Raw genomic sequence first — 14892 nt, forward strand, 5'->3', positions numbered from 1 at the left:
GTTTGAGACTAGATTTGTTTTTAAAAATGCACAATTGCATCATCCTTTCTGGATATTTTTGTCCTTCCAGACCTCACAACATCCTACAGAAGTGCCAGAGTTAGTTAAATTTGTGTTCTGGTAAGGCATGTTGCTGTTCACTGAATAGATCTCTTCTCTCTCTCCCCCATTTCTATGTTAAATTTGAGAGGGTTCATAGTACACCAAATTTGTGTTGAAGAAGGGAATTCGCTCCTTAGACGGTGCTCAGTATGTTAAAGGAATTCAACAAAATCAAGGCTGCATTAACCACTGTGAGAACATGTCCGTGAGAACATGTCCATGAGAAGGTATAAGGCAGAAAAAGTTTTTTTGTATCTATGTACATTATTGTATAAGTAAGACATGAACACATAGACATGAATGTGTGAAACAGAGCAGAATATGGCTGGAAGGGATAGAGACTGAGCATAGGATTGACTACAGCTCCCTACTGAATCATCAGTTGCAAACTAAGTTGTAGAGTGTGATTCCATAGCATCTTCATACTCAAATCTCCCATTGATGCCATTTAACACTTATGGTGTTCATCTATCACCTACTGTAAAGAGGTTGGACACAGTCTGATTTACTGGGAAAAGTCTTTACTATAGACTTGGAGGCTTCTCTTTTCATTGCTGTCAACAGTTTCCTGGAGAAAGTAGAAAAGAATAGCCTGTGCCTTTATTTGACCGTGTTTAATCTGATTTACTGATATTTGTTTTCCTGGTATTTTGATGCTTTTGATACTTGCATAAAAAGAAGGAAACAGGTATAATTTTTTGCTGGATTTCCAGATAGAATTTTATATTTCCAATAAATAACAATGGAAACCTCTGGCTACCATTTTATTTGCCCGCCCAGACTACGATGTTTGTACCCTAGCACTTCATCAGAATGTGGTATTATCCTCACTTTATAGAGGGATAATTTCACATAAGGAATGGTATCCTCAACCTTCAAGCTTCAGCATTGCACAGACGCATCTGAACTCCCTTTGAAGAAACCTATGAGGTTGCTGGAAAAGTCTATGGCACCCAGTTCCTCCCTATGTAGAATTTGGTGTGTCTTAACCAGACTTTTCAAAACCAAGCTTGCTCTATGTAAATTATCATGCGTACCTTAAGATGGGCTGCCTTTATTAGCAACTGGATTTCAGAGGAGAGTATTAGGATTGACCCAACCATAAAACCTCTTATCGCATTTACTCTAACCATGTTTTCCAGGTCTTTTGAATATTTACTTTGAAAAGTGTCTATGCAGTTTCAGAATCTTTCTTACTTTTTCCTCCAACTCCATCTTGGGGACTTTTTAACCTCATAATATGTCCATGCATGACATCACGATCTGTTGCCATGGAAAGGACCATAATATTGAACAAGCAAGATGGGCTCTCTCCCTTATGGGAGAGAGAGAGGTTTCATAGGAAAAATCCAGTAATGCTTAAATATAGTGTAATGGGAAATATCATGCTATCTTTATCCAAATCAGTTACGTAATTTTAAAAAGAAGCGGTCACGTTGGCTGAGCTCTTATCTACTGTCAGAATCATCTATTTTCAGAGGTAATTGAAGTTTTATAAATATATGTTTATATATATATAAATAAACTACAAACTGTGCATGTTATGATATCCACTGCAAGCCACTGAGTGTTTCTCTTCACATTTAGGATGAAACGTGAGAATTTAATCTGTTACATTTGCAACGATCTTGAATCTACCATAGATTTTCTGAGTGACCCAGCACTCTGTAGAATGGTAGGCTTATTGCTAGCAAAGACTAAATTAAATCAGTGCTTAAGAACATATGTAGTGTTCTGAGCTGGTTCTAGGCTTCCAGCACTGCACCTCTTCAACGTAAATTGTGGGACATACAATCACTCCTGCAATGACAGACAGAAATGAGGCCATAAGAGAAGTCACACAAGGTCAGATTCACTGGGCTTTTGGCCGCCAGGAGAATCAAAAGGCTTGGGGCAATGATTTCCACCTCTGGGAGGGCTCCCACTTGACCCCATCACCTGCATACGGTGCACCTTGGCACAGCTGCAGCAGCCAGTCTGGCTTTCTAAGGCTGCGGTATAAGCAAAATAGGGAGCAGGGCTGTGGCTGCTTTTCTTTTCTGGAAATTTGCTGTCCAAGTTAGTTGCTTGTTTTGGTTGTGCCTAGAGCTGATTCTGTATGCATAGCAATTACCCTTTATTATGCCTTTGAAATTAGGCAATGGTAAGATATAGCAGAAGTAGCACTGCTTTAATGGTTGAAAAGCTTTTATGGACCATAGGTGTGGCTATTTGTTTGTGTTTATGTTCCTAATTTGTATTTTGCAACCTCACTGAGGTACTAGACCTCAATGAGCACTGAGCCATAAAGAGAGGTTTTCTTTTCCGTTTGTTGAAGTCCTATTAAAAAAAAAAAAAAAATTAGTGATAATTCGTTAAAGAGTAAAAGTGCCTCCTCTTTGTTTTTATCACGCTTGGAACAGATATCTTTGAGCACAATCAGACCCGTGAATGGTTGACAGGGTTTTCTCAGGCTTTCACAGAATTTTTCCTGGTAGAAAATAAAAATCAGAAGATTTCAGCATCAAAGATGCAAAAGAATTAGGGCTGCTTCAAAACAGGGTATTGCTACCGAAATACCTTATAATTTTTCAGGAGCATTAAAGAAGCTGAGTTTATCAAGATTTGGACACTCTGTATGAATAGGCAACTGCCCTCTACATATTAAACTAGCAATCACCTATATTTTTTTCATAAAATATTTTTTGCAGTCGGTGTAACTAGACTCTGCCTGCTGTTGGCAAGGATGAAAAATACATCACTGCTTGTATCTCCAAGGTAAATTATTCTTCAGGGAAGCATGCCTCTGGGGAATATTTTCTTAGGAGACCCATTAACAATGAGAGATTTTCCACAGGGAATGCCCACGGGGTAAAGTGTACTTCAAAGGGAGAGACTCAAGATGAAATGAGACTCTTCAAAGGCCAGCTCCACTTCCCCTCTCAACAAGACAAATGACTTCAAAGGGGAACCCACCAAGGTTGTAAATAACTTTCACCCATAATACAAAAACCTTATTGAAGGCAAGTTCTCTCAGTAATGTGATATTTTTAAAGAAACCCAAAGCCAGGTGAGGTCTAAATGCATCCAGTGACCATCAGTATAAAATATTTCCACTCCTCAAGTATATGTATGACCATCTAGAGATCTTAGGGGGTTAAAATGTGCACTGTTCATTTCCTTCTCACATCTAAAGTTATAGTAGGATATAAAACTCACAGATCTGATGGCCTAAGGAACCATGAAAATCTAGCAACAGCTTTAGGGATCCCAGGGACAATTCGTATCCAGTGTAGCTTATCAAGTTAGCTACAGACCAAAAGTCAGTAAGGGCTAAGACCCTATGTTTACATAGGACATTGCACTTCACAGCAACTATCTGACTGATGTCTTTCAGACTCAAAACTATATTACAGCAATACCAATTAAAGATTTTTTAATGACTGCTAAGGATCTTTCACTAGACTGACATCTTATGGCAAGGCAGCGTCTGCAGGTATGTCTTTGTACAGAAAGTGAATTTAAAAGACATAGAATTATAACATGATTGAATAATTCAGGTTGGAAGGGACCTTAGGAGGTCTGTAGTCCAACATCCTGCTCAAAGCAGGGCCATTGAATTCAGACCAGGTATCCAAGGGCTTTGTCCAGCTGGTTCATGAAAATCTCGAGGGATGGAGTTGTGTTTCAACCTCTTTGTTCACTCTTGTTCATCCTGCTATGCCCTGCTGTGAAGTCTTTGGCTCTATCTTCCAATAACCTTCACAGTGGGATTAGTGACATCATCTTTTCTCCAGGCTAAACAACAGCACTGGAAGAAGAAGAAATAAAAAAGAGAATACAGCAGCAACAGAGACCCAAAATAACCCTTGTCATTAGCATTACAGAGAGTACCAAGTGAAGAAAACAGCTACCGAGCCTGTTGTCAGTGAGAAAAATGGTAGGGGAGGTCCACTTAAAGGTATCTCTCTTGGTAAAATCTAGTTAAATTTCAAAATAAACCTGAAAGTAATCTTCTGTTAAAGCCCCAGAAAGATAAATAAAATCATTGTATTTTTGTCTACCCCCAGAGCTCTGCTGTATAAGAAGTTAATGCTGACTTCACCAGAAATATCAGAAAACCAGTCCCCTATTACTCACCATTCACAGTCTCACACATATATGCACTCTAATGGAAAGGAGCCATACACAGTGGCACCAGACTATTGATATTTCTACCCTATTGTTTAAGTAATGCACAACATTTAGTATGTCAAATGGCATGACCGTTAAAAAACCCAACTAATTACTAGATACTCCTCTCACAAATCAATGATGTCATTTAGAATTGGCCTGGACAAAACAATGGGGGTTGTGTACACTAAGATGCAATGCTGCACTTAATGCAGGAGGTCTGGAAGAATCTTAGAGGCTTATCTTGTATGGGTTTTAGCTTGGTTTGCCGAGGAAGGGAGAAAATAATGATTACACTATGAGTATGTGTAATCTGTACCTCAGTACATTTAGAACATGTTAGCTAAACTCTAGCAAATTTAAGAGGCAAAGATCTCAAATATATAAAGTTCCTGCAGATTTTATAAAAGCTGACAGCTATGCAGAGTAGATAGAAGTTACTAACATTCTTGAGCCCCACTGATGGAAGAACGACTGAGTGGATCAAGCATTGGTTGACCTTAGAGAGTCCACACTGGATCTTGAGATCTAGCTACAGATTTGCAGGCATGCCTTCTGTGGCTCACAGAAGGAAATCTCTAAATTTAGATTGATAGACTCCAGTCTGAATACTTGTTCAGCTGAAAAATTTCTGGCTGGGAAGACAATGCATTGTGATGCAGTAAATATCTCACAAATATTTGAATCCAAATATTGTCTATTTTTACAAAAGCTCATCAGTTCTCTGACATGATTACTTTTTAATCCTTTGTGTGGCTTTTTATGAAACTATCCATAAAAATGCCACTTCTGAGCCAAACTTCAAGTCCCTTCCTCCCTTCCCTAAAAGGAAGGCTTGACTTTTGGAAGGAAAAGCTTCAGTGCAGATTAATCATGAAGTTCTCGGAGAGTCTTTCTCTCAAATGCAACTGAACCATCGAACTGAAGTTTTCCCATAAATTGCCTGTGCCCAACAAACAGGTAAAGTGTAGCAATGTTATGTCTGAATGTAAAGTAGCTCTCATCAAGTGCTCTACGCTGATTTTAATGAGATGTGTGTATGGTGTGTGTCCAATCACAGACGACAGTCCACCATGCAAGATTTTGCAGGGCAGACGTGACTTTCCCTAGAGGCATGCCTATTTTTTGATACAATCTAATCAGAGAGGGTAATAAGCAAATATTAATCAGAATTAAGGGGAAAGAACAAAAATCTCAATGAATATGTCTGTGCTTATCTAGTCATGTACACCTTGCTGTTTTTTGCTGTGTGTCTAGAACAGAGAGTGATCCCCTTGAAAGTGCATAATGGATAGCTTCCTTGGATTTTGGCTTTGGCTATTAAATCATAGTTCAAAAGTGACGCTTTGCTTTTAATAATTGTGAAATCTCCTAGCACTCTTTTGAATGATAAATAAGTAATAATCTTAGCTGCGCTTTCTGAAGTTCAACAATCAATAAATTCTGTGCATGTATAAAATATGTTTAATTTAAATACCATGTTGTCAAATTGTTAAGAAAAGTCTTACTGGAATTATCAAGAACATATTCAATATTTTTTGTATTAGTGTAAGATGTTATTTAGATAACCAGTTTAAAACTGTTTGGCTAACATGGCTGGAATGACTATCATGAATCTTAATTTAGAAAGCACTTAGCACTTACTGTTGTAATGGAACTAAATAATCACAAGAACCAGAATTGATAATAATGGGTCAAGATACCTGAATTAGTATGTGAGTAGCTTTATTGCTTATGGATTTCACTAAAATTACATCTGCTGTTTAAGGACATTAAATGGAACTATTGTTAATAGAATGCTAAAACCTGAAAGCTTCATATACATTTTTTTTATGGCATGCATTCTAAAAACTGAAAAGCATTCATTGTAGTAATAAGTAATAAATCTATGTAGAAACTTTGATTATTATGTTTTTATCATTGCTCTCCCTTCTTTGAAGTTTTATACCCAAAAGGTATCTAGCTAATCATCAAGTATTATTTTCCACTTTCAGCCGCTTAGGAAAGAAAGAAAATAAATGAAATGAGCTCAAGGATGGAAATAGCTACTGCTGCAGTACCAGCAGTGAATAACCATTACAATTTAGCCAGCAAGTTGAAAGCTGTGCAGTGAAGTTACCTCCAAAAAACTTGTGGGTTTGCTGCAAAGGCCTCTGGGGAAAAAAACATATTCTCTGTAGCTTACTACAATATTGACCACATCCAGGTAGACTTCATCTACTTGTGCACCTGAAACCAGCTACCACATGTCAGTGCTAGATTAGTGTACATGCTGGCTTTGCATGTGTGGTTTGTTTTCAATCGATCGGGCTCATATGTGCATGGTCACTGCTCTGTGTTTCTTGTGTGTAGCAGTCAGTTGGTCACTCTGTGGCCTGACTTGTGAGTACAAGACCTTGGCCTGAGTGAAGGCATTTTTGGCTTAGAGCATTCCTGTCTGAAAATTTTTCAGACTTTAAGATTTGTATTTCAGATTAAAGAGTTTCACATTGATACTGTTACCAGAAGAAAGAACACTTTGACTGTGTTACACTTTTCTTGTTGAGCTCTTTGTGTGTGGTACCTGGCACAAGCAGGCTACACAATTAAAGGGGCATGTATGTGTGTAAGTGCGTATCTGTGACGCCAAGAGCTCAGCTTCTGGGCTTAGAGCATTTGGGTTGAGTAGATTGTGAGCTAGTGACAGCCTTGCTACCAAGAGAAGAAAAGAATATATGCTATGCAATGCATTTTCTGCTAGAATCTACTTTATCGTTACAGCAGCTCAGTGACTGTGTCGTGTGGCTGAACAGTAGTCATACACCTCAGTTATGTGCTGCTTAAAAATGGTGAGCTGGTGCTCACTTTATTTTCCTCAAAATAAAATGCATGAAAAGCAAACTCTCAAACCTGTTTCAAAAATAACAAGAATAAATATGAATTTATTTATTTGTTTGTTTACTTTCTAGCTTCTTACCTTGTTGCTTCTGAATTTTGCACTCTATGTGGGACATATTTTCAAGTTTTTAAAGCAATGAAAACTTAGATTCTCACATAGTGTCTTGACTTAACGATGTAAAATTCCAAGGAAAACATCCAAATATCTGTTATTGCAGAAGTTTTAATGGGAAAGTATAGCTTGGGTGTGCATGGGAAGCAAAAATGGGTTCATAGAGCTTGTGGAAATTATTTTGTGCTTCACAAAGTGCAAAATAAAAAAATGAAGATATACAATTTTAGTGTGCATACTACTTCTATGATACAGAAGTATTTTAAGATGACCTGTATCATGCATGTGAGGAACTAAATAAAAATGTTCATTTCTGAGAGTTCATGTGTGGGGCCATCTGTAAGCAGAAAGCATACACATAATATTCATAAGGAAAAACCTACTTTAGTAACAAATAATAATTTTATGATTCCTATGATGCACTAAAAGAAAACCCTACTCGTCACTGAAATGCAGGTGAATCTATACGGGAGTGTGGTAGCTGCTCAGTAGCAAATCCTTGCTTTAAGGGCAGGAAGCTGTGAAGAAGGTACCCAGATTAAGTAATTTGGTATTTGTTCACTCATTTCCCATTTTGATTTTGCTGCAAGGCCGGGTGGAGTTAGAAAGCTTTGAAGTGTAAACCAGCAATGAGGAATCTCCAATGCCCCATCGTGGTCAGGACAGGGGAACCACAGACCATGGACACAATGCCAGGGCCCTCAGAGAAACATCTTGCCTGTCTCAGCAAGAAGGTACAAACCACCATGAATTGAAAAGCAGCCAAATGTTTTGCAGTGCCTTGCTTCTCCTTGGATTCTCCTCTGCACTTTCTGGGCAAGCCCTATCCCATTTAGTTTCCAAAATCTCACATTATCACAGCCTGAGGCTGTAGGGCTGCAATGGATCCTGGGAAACTGTTTTCAGCAAATCTTAATTCAAAAGCTGACCACATCTTGGACAGGGCAGAGCATTGCCTGGCTAACAGATGTAATACATGAATGTTGGCTGTGGTTTTGGTACAACCATGTGTAATATCTTACATGTTCCTGTTTTCTATTTCACAGTGTGTCTGTGAAACTGGAATTTTTTGTATGAAAGGTTTTGCTATGTTGTTAAGTTTCTTTTTTTTTTCTCTGAAAAATGTTTAAATCAATTTGAGTGTTCATAAAAGTTAGTATGTCTGTCCTCAAAGCAGCAACGAGGATGAGAATTCCTAAGTCGTGTTCCAAATTTTCTAAGTTTAGTGGCTAACTGGGATTTTTATACTACCTGTAAATCAGCTAACATAGTATTTTACTTTCATAGGTGAATTAAATGGAAGATATTTGGTCTTCATGTACATTCAAATGTACTAAATGTACTAAAGTGTGTTTTAGCATGTCTGTGTCTACCAACCTATATATACAGATAAAAAAAAGAGCTCCTTCCATTTCTGATCCCTCTGTCTATTTATTTGACCCAGTATAGCTTTCATTATTTTATAAAAATGATGTTTCAACAAAGCATTTTCACAGATGCTTAACTTTAAACTGTAGGACCTGGTCACTGAAATGAAGTTGTAGCTTGATATATTTCACTAAATTGGTGGGTGAAGGAGATTTGAATAGGCCATAATTTTTTGTTACTCAGAGGTGAGGGTGGGGATGGTGACTAAAGAGAAGCAGAGTAAGTCTACATTTGTACAAAAAAACCCCAGACGTAAACTGTGGGAAATTGTGTGTGAAATGTATCAATATCTAATAGATAGACTTATTTATATAAGGCATAACGTTGATATTAAGTGTGTGAGGGCCTGATTCTATTCATGCAACCAAGCTAAAAGGAACAGTACTGATGACAGTAATAGCATATACTCTATTTTAAGTAAAGTCAGGATGCTAAATGTTCAAAAATCCCCTGCCTCATAGCCTATTAAACACCTTCTTGTGTTTTTTGAACATACTGTCTTAAAATCAAACTAGAACATGATTTTTAGAGTGTTACTGGAGTTATACAGCTATCTGTAAAAGCATTCCTTTGAGAACTAAATAGGCCTGATTTGCCTGAAAATCATATTGGTTCTTATTCTTTTTGTATGAGGTAAACTGTGTTTCCCATAGGGTCATGTTGTGGTCCCACAAAAAAGTCTTGATGAAGTTTGGGTTAGGAGAAATCAGCAAGGATGCTCAGTACTTTGACTAACTTGCTGGTAAGTAAGAGTTCCTGTAAAGCAATACTAGAGAAGATAATTTCCTATCTATCTTCTAAATTTTTTACTATTTTCATTCAAAGCATTCTGATCCCAATTCTGGTATGACAGACATTGGTATATCAGTTTGTTAATGTTAATCTCTTGGCTTCAGATGCTGATTGAAATGAAGGCTGCCTAAATCTTGAAGAATTCCTTTGATCGCAATTTTGCTCTTCTTTATTTGCACAGGTTTATATATAAACAGTCTGAAATGCTTGTTTAAAAATGCAGAAAACAGAGAATTAGAAACATTGACAAGCACAGAGAAGTAAAATAGAAAAGGCAGGGAAAAACTATATATGAGAAAGGAGGAAAAAGTAAAGTAATTGTGGTGCATAAAACAAAAGTAAAAAGATCAGAATGAACCAGAGTTGACGGAAAAGAGAATAAGTCTAGATAGATGGCAGGAAGCCTGAGGGAGGCCTAGAGAAAGAAAACGACAAAAAAAGGATATCAGGAAAAAAAAGGAAGGGCTGAAAAAGGAGAAATGTAGGACTAGAGAAGATGAAATCCATGAACACACCAAAGAGAAGATTTTTATTCTGGTCTTTGGCCTTTGGGTTTTTTTATTTGTTTGTTTTTTGTTTGTGTTGTTTTGTTTTATTTTTACTTAACAGGGGCAAAAGGTATGTTTTTGAACATTTGTTATTCTCTGTTTGAAAACCTAGGAGTCTGGCTTCTGTTAAAAAGGTCTCCATATACTTGTGGAACTAAATTTGCTTTCAACACCTTGACTTGTTTGGGTAGAAAAAGAATTGCTAATCGTTGTAATCCTGGTTCATGAAAATATGGTCTGCAGAGAAATGGATAGTGAACTGCTACTAGTTTTACTAAAAAAAGTGGTTTGTAATTAAACTGCATGCATACACACACACATACAGATACACACAATTTTTCTTCAGACAGCAAGAAAATGCTGCCTAACTGGTGCGTAACATTTTAAATTAATTTAACCAGCTTTAATAAGGTATTGACAACTGCTTTTGTTACAAATAAATATTTAAAGATCAATTTTTGTATGCATTCAAAGCTTAGGAACAAGTCATTTCAATATGTCTCTTTCATTTCTCTGTCTCTCCCCCCCCTTGCCCTTCCATCAGTGGCTAGCTATTAAAGATAAAATGGTCGTAATCATTATTATAATAGATCCCTCTGCATGATCATTCTAAGTGGGCCTAATCCTCTGCTTTTCCTATTGCATTTGAATATCCTACTATGAGAATGGAAGACATGACACAAAGGATTATTACTACTGGATATGAAAATGGAAGACCAGAGTTAAAGTTACTCTTTCCACAGAAATGCTTAATAAACAAAAAGTTTCACACACAGGCTGATAGAAAAAAGCTTCTTTAGCACAATAGTTTCCACTGTAATTTTACTGAAAACACAAGTTAATTAAAACACACACAAGAAATAGCCTACTTTTGAGTTCTAACCATGAGACAAGACCATACTCTATGCATACAAACTGTAAGAAATAATTTATAGGACAAATTCCCCACAAGACCATTCAGGGGAAAAAAAAAAAAAAAAATGGAAAGAAAGAGAAAAAAAGACCTGGCTCTTGACACTAAAGGCTTAACATCAAATGCGGCCAGAAATCCATTTTCACAGTTTTATTGCCCATTCTGGACGCTTCATTTCAAAGGGAAAGAATTTGAATTCAGACACATAAAATTCCCTTTGTTCTCTTGCCCTCCAGCCTTTGGTGCGAGTGTGGACGGTCCTATAGGGAGAGGTTGAGATCAAAAAAAATTTGCAGCTTAGATACCTGGCCCCAAATGATGCCCCTTGGCATTCTTAATTAAATCAGCTTTGCAATAGATTGACAATGCACTGTCAATTATAATCATTTATATTAGCAAACGAGGTATTTTTAAGACTTTGGAAATAACAGAAGTTCAGTAGATCTGGGGATAAAAAAGCTATAGAATTATACAGCATGATGATCACACTTACTACAGTGAATTGGATGGTAACATCTTATCTTAACCCTGGGTAAAGCTGATGGGATTTTGCATATCTTCTCCCATCTGAAAGGACATTTCCAGTTAGATTCATCTCGGTTGTTTGTTGCTTTCCTGTCAGCTTCAAAACAGAAGTTGAGTGTACTGTAAGGGGGGAGGAAGGCGGGGACATTTCAGTCCTGTGATGGAAGGAACCTTTGTTATATAGAAAGGGCCTTATTCAGAGTCTACTGCACTGGAGGGAGGTATTCCTATTGATCTCAGTAGGCTTTGGACCAGTACCTGCAGAGATTATTTTCACTGAGAGTTCTGAGGTACTTTTGATATTAAAATCTGCAGAGGCATATTTATGAAAGGAACGTATCTCCTTTGCTAGCAAACGACATCCCGTCTTGTAGTGATGAATAAGGTACTTTCTGCTTACTACAGTGTTATTTCTTTATGTTTTAGCCTTCTGCCTCTTTCTATTCCAGTTAATTTGGAATAGATAAGGATCAGCTCTCAGGCTTCAGAGTGTAAATTGATCACCTGGAGAGGTCAGGAAGGCATTTTTTCCTCTCCACATATAGCACTGCACAAGAGATTAGAGGTATGTATAAGAGTGTCTGTATTTCCACTTTCTATGGAGTTTATAGCTACTTTTTTCTTTCTTCTTTTTGGGACCCACAGACTGGTATTCATTTTGCTTTGGTAGGTTATGCAGGACTTTTTCTTCAAACATTCATGTAAGTTGATTTTGATCTTCCTATATGAAATGCAGCTCTACTATCTGCTAACATTGAATGTTAGTATAGGAGAGCAGATGAGTCGCATGTTGGCAGACTATGTTTTGTTTGGTGGCAAACTATCATAAACTAGCCATGGAGCAGGCAACTTTACTCTAAATTTTTATGAGATTTAAAAAAGTTGTTGTAACTGGGAAATATTGATCAAGTGTTGCAGATTTCACCATAATTAGAACACTTTCATAAGTCTTACATCTTTGAATTTCAAACCCAGTTGGGAGATTCTGACATTTCTCTCAATGGAATATTCCCAAGTTCCTGAGCATTAAGGACATCACAGGCATCCCAGAAATTCTTTGTCCAGAGACAAGAAGTAAGCTTAAAAGATAAAAAAGCTAAAAAAATATTGTGACATGTCCTGAATTGTGAAAGAATCAGTACCTGAAATTCGAGAACTGGCCTTCAAAATGACCTGCCCCAGGTCCCTCAGAAATTATTCTTGTGAACTAAGATCAAGAGTTTCCAAGTCAGGACACATCCATAAACTCTTATACAGAAAAGAAAGTGGCATCTCCTTTGGTGAAGCATGTCTTAAAAGTATCTTCAATTGCAGCAGATCGAACTGCAGCTAGAAGTGGATGGGGGTGAGATCTTAAACCCAGTAGTTTATGTCACCATGATGTGAAGTAGCTGGAATATGAATTTGCTAAAGCTTCTAAATAAATGCAAAATTGACCTCATTACAGTAGTCGATTGATAGTAGAGATCTCCTGACTAGCTTTTGACATTAGCATAAGATCACAAAGCCATGCTCTGGCCAGAGAAACATTTTGAAATTCTTTCCCTTCATCTTTTCTTTTCCACTTCAATTTTTCTCTTAAACTACTCTTAGCTTTCACTCCTCTTTCTTTATACGACACAGTTTCTTCTTCCTATGAATGTATATCCAATGAAGGATATATTACATCTTGCCTGCCAAGTCAGCTGTTTCCTCTAAACATGCCTTGTGAGGGCAATCACTGAACTTTGCAGAGTATTTCTCTTCTGTTTGTTCACCAACCTCAAATCCCTTAGCAATAGTAAGCTTGTATGTCAGGCTGTCCACTCTTTTTAGTGTCACTGGACAATATCAGTGTCTATTCTGCTTCGAGAAATCCTTTCTGGTTCTTAGGTAGTCCTTATTGACCTGTTCTAGAATTTCTTCAACCAGTTTATATTCTTCTTCCACGTCAGCAGTGTCTGTCAATAAGGAACATCTGGTTAGCTTTGGGAACTCACTGAAGTGAGTCTAGTCTGCTTTTATATTTAAACAATAACTCTCCAGATACAAGAAAACTGAGGAACATAATAAGTACCTGGTAATTCAAGCAACCATTAACAGTGTGGCACAAGCAAAAGAGGAGAAGATGGTAACTCCCCAGTGTTGTCTACTCTGATATAGTCTATTTCCCCAGATCTCTAGATCAAACAAAGCAGAAATCAAGCAGATTTTCAGATAGATTCTTGGTACATTTTGAAATACAGTTAATCTGAATGCCAATTAAAATTATTAATAAATATATAATTCATTCTTTGTAAGGAATTTTAATGTTTGTATGCACTCTGCGAAGGATTAGTGACTGTTGGCATAGTGAAGTCCAATACTCACTCAATTCCTGTAACTTTTAAATGTCAAGAAACCTGACGCTGCAATGGATTCAAAACTATCATACTCTGGAATCATAATAAGTTCACTTAATTTGAGCAAATGTTTGAAACTGAGAAGATTAGATTTTTTTATAAACCCTTTTAAAGAGGGTCAGCTTTTTGCGGATAATTTCAGTGCAGGACAAAAAAAACCCTAACTCCTGCAAACTGAAAATATTTTGACTTGAAATATGGATGTGGTACCTCATGGGAATTGTATTTCAGGTATTGCCTCGTTCCATTTTTTTTTCTGAGACAAATTCCTTCACTGGAGTACCTCTTCAATGATGCCCTGTAACTGTACAATTCTTATGGTGCAATCAGATAACATAAGAAGAAAGGAGATGCTCCAGGAATTGTAGACTTGCTAGGAAGTGTAATATAAAGAAAAATAAATGAAGGAGAAAAGATAGCTGAATTACAGTTCTTGTAGAGCCTCATAGTGTCATTTATGGTTCAATATTTGTAAATCCTTGAATTTCTGGAAAAAATATTGAGTTTTTTACTTTTTTGTCTTTTCCCTCTGCCTCCGCTCAAAATCTAAACCAAAACAAGGACTAAAAGTGTCTTCTATCTTCAACAGCCAGTTACAGGCAAAACCTTCACTGAGGCCTGTAAAAAAGAAACATGCTAAAATACAACCTGGAACAGGAAAACTAACCTTCCTTCCCCCCCCCCCCCCCCCCCCCCCTTCCTGTTCCAAGTGGATATCTGTGAATATTTCCTATGTAGATCCAATGGTAATTTAGGACGATAAATCTCTCAGAGATATCTCTCTGCAGACTTAGTGAAAATGTACGCCTGGAGCTAATTTTCTCCAACAGTCTGGCTTTTCCTTTTCCACTTATATATATGGACCGAATAGTCCAGTCCTTTGTTTTCTGGTGAACCCAAAGGGGATTTTGCTTTTCAGAAATGACACAGGGTCTTATTTGTCTAAGGTATCCATGAAAATGGTCCTGTCAAGGGATTCCTGTGGGTATCCATGCAGATGAGAGAATGTTCCTATTTAATGTCTTCTTTGCGCTATAACTGTAATTGAATTTTAACATACGG

Source organism: Strigops habroptila, chromosome 4 (genome assembly GCF_004027225.2).
Source record: "Strigops habroptila isolate Jane chromosome 4, bStrHab1.2.pri, whole genome shotgun sequence".
NCBI classification, from domain to species: domain Eukaryota; kingdom Metazoa; phylum Chordata; class Aves; order Psittaciformes; family Psittacidae; genus Strigops; species Strigops habroptila.